Source organism: Lactuca saligna, chromosome 4, assembly GCF_052625555.1.
Source record: "Lactuca saligna cultivar CGN05327 chromosome 4, ASM5262555v1, whole genome shotgun sequence".
Lineage (NCBI taxonomy): Eukaryota > Viridiplantae > Streptophyta > Magnoliopsida > Asterales > Asteraceae > Lactuca > Lactuca saligna.
In genome coordinates, this window is record NC_136420.1 from 73,803,543 (window position 1) to 73,806,146 (window position 2,604).

The 2,604-nt window shown below is 33.8% G+C and overlaps 1 pseudogene; it reads right to left on the reverse strand.

Annotated features, from left to right (window-relative positions):
- Positions 1 to 703: 703 nt before the first annotated feature.
- LOC145039754 (secreted RxLR effector protein 161 pseudogene) lies at positions 704 to 1,279 on the reverse strand (annotated as a pseudogene).
- Between the last annotated feature and the right edge of the window lie 1,325 nt (positions 1,280 to 2,604).

A 2,604-nucleotide genomic window follows, 5' to 3' on the forward strand; every position in this document is an offset into this window, starting at 1 on the left:
CTTCGTTGGTATATTACCTTCAGGCATCATATTCTGGCTTTGATACCTAAAATTTTTCAAACGGTAAAGAAGCCATCTGCTTTGAAGACAGAGTGAACATCTCGCCCCAAATTGACGCAAAGGGGGAGATTGTTGGGCTTAGAAGATTGCGTATTTTGGGCCCGTTTGTTTATAATTCTTTGTATTACGGTTTGGGCCTGTCCAACCGTGTGTCTTTTATGCTTTGTATATAAGCTTATGCTTGCATGCATATTAGGTAAAGTTTTTAGAGATTTGAGAAAACAATTTTTCCAGATGACTAAAGGTTTCTTCAATCATACTTGTAACCTTCCAATCCTCTACAGTTGATGTTCTTAATCGAGCTCTTCTGAGGATTTTGTTTTAATCATTCAACACGTTTGATTCATTCTTGTTCCATAATTTTACTGTGTTTATATCGTCATTGTTTTCATAACTTGTTCAAGATCTTATCGATCTTCTTAGATTAAAAGATTATTTAATCACATCAATTTTCCTTTGAAATTATGTAAGTAATGGAAATTATTCCATTCTTCAGCAAGAATCTTATTATAATATGTCTAGACTTGCCATTGTATATATGACTTTATGCTCTAGTAAGAGCAGCTATACTATCACAATGTATGCCAATGGTGGTAACATGTTGAGGCCACATAGGAATACATTCTAGGAAGATTTTAAGCCACTAAGCTTCTTCAACAGCTTTATCTAAAGCTACAAACACTACTTCCATTGTAGAACGAGTATTCACAGTTTGCTTAGATGATTTCCAAAAGATAGCAGCTCCATCAAGTGTGAACACATACCCACTTGTAGATTTTGCCTTAGAAGTATTGGAAATCCAGTTTTCATCACAATATCCTTCTAGTACTTGAGGATACCTCGTGTAATGCAATCCATAATTCATTGTATGCTTTAAATATTTAAGCACTCTTACTAATGCATACCAATGATCTTTCCCAGGATTGTGGAAGTAACGACTCAATCTACTTACACTGTAAGCCAAGTCCGATCTAGTATAATTCATAATATACATTAAGCTACCAAGAACTTGAGTATGTTCTAATTGAGCTACACTATAACCTTTATTCTTCTTAAGATGACTTGAAGGATCAAAAGTGGTGACTACCGGCTTGTCATCATAGTGTCCAAATTTCTTGAGTACACTTTCAGTATAATGAGACTGTGTAAGAGTATAACCATCTGATTTTCTTTGAACTGTTACACCAAGGATCACATCTACTACTCCCAAGTCCTTCATGGAAAATGAGGAGTATAGCATTTTCTTGGTGACACAAGCATATCATCAACATCCAAATCAGTACCTATTATAAGCATACTATCGACATACAAGGATATGATGACACAAGCATTCTTACATTGTTTGACATAAACACATTTGTCACATTCATTAATTCTAAATCTATTAGGGAGTAATGTGTTGTCAAACTTCTCATGCCATTGCTTTAGAGCTTGTTTTAGTCCATAAAGTGATCTAACTTACAGACTTTTTTTTTCTTGACCTTTAACCACAAACCCTTCAGGTTATTCATATATATATATATATATATATATATATATATATATATATATATATATATATATATATATATATATATATATATATATATATATATATATATCTTCATCTAGTTCACCATACAAGAAGGTAGTTTTCACATCCATTTGGTGTATTTCCAAATTGTGAATGGCTGCAATTGCTACTAATGTGAGAATTGATGTAATTCTTGTAACAGGTGAATAGGTGTCAAAGAAGTCTTGACCCTCCTTTTGACGATACCCTTTAGCTACTAAACGAGCTTTTTACTTCTCAATGATAACATTAGATCTAGAATTCTTCTTGAATATCCATTTGTGCCTAATTGGTTTTTGCCCATGTGGCAAATCTATCAATTTCCAAATGTTATTATGCATAATGGAGTCAATCTCACTTTTAATTGACTCTTTCCAAAAGGGAGATTCAGAAGAATTCATAGCATCCATATAAGTTTGTGGTTCTCTATTCACTACATAGGTCATGTAATCAGGACCCAAATCCTTGGCTATTTTGCCCCATTTGCTACTTCTAGGTTCTAAGTTCTCTTCTTGAACATTTGAAGAACTCTCTTCATTTGATTGTAAACTTTTGTCAAGAATGGTTTCATTCAGTCCATCATCAAGAGGTTTTTCCAATAAGACGTAACCTCTTTCCCTTTATCCTTAAAAGGAAAAATATTTTCAAAGAATTGAACCTCTGTTGATTCGATGATGGTTTGGTTATGGATATCATCAACATGTGATTTATACACAAGAAACCTATAGGTTGCACTATTCATGGTAGGGTCAAGATAGATGCAATCTATGGTTTTTGGTCCAAGTTTAGTCCTCTTAGGAAGATGTACTTGTACCTTAGCAAGGCAACCCCACACATTCATCCTTTTGTAAGAGGGTAACCTCCCTTTCCACAGATGATAGGGTGATTTATCACTCTTTTTATGAGGAATTCTATGAAGTATTGAATTTGCAGCAAGATATACTTCTCCCCACATATTATGTGGTGCTCCAGAAGTAATTAACATTGAATTA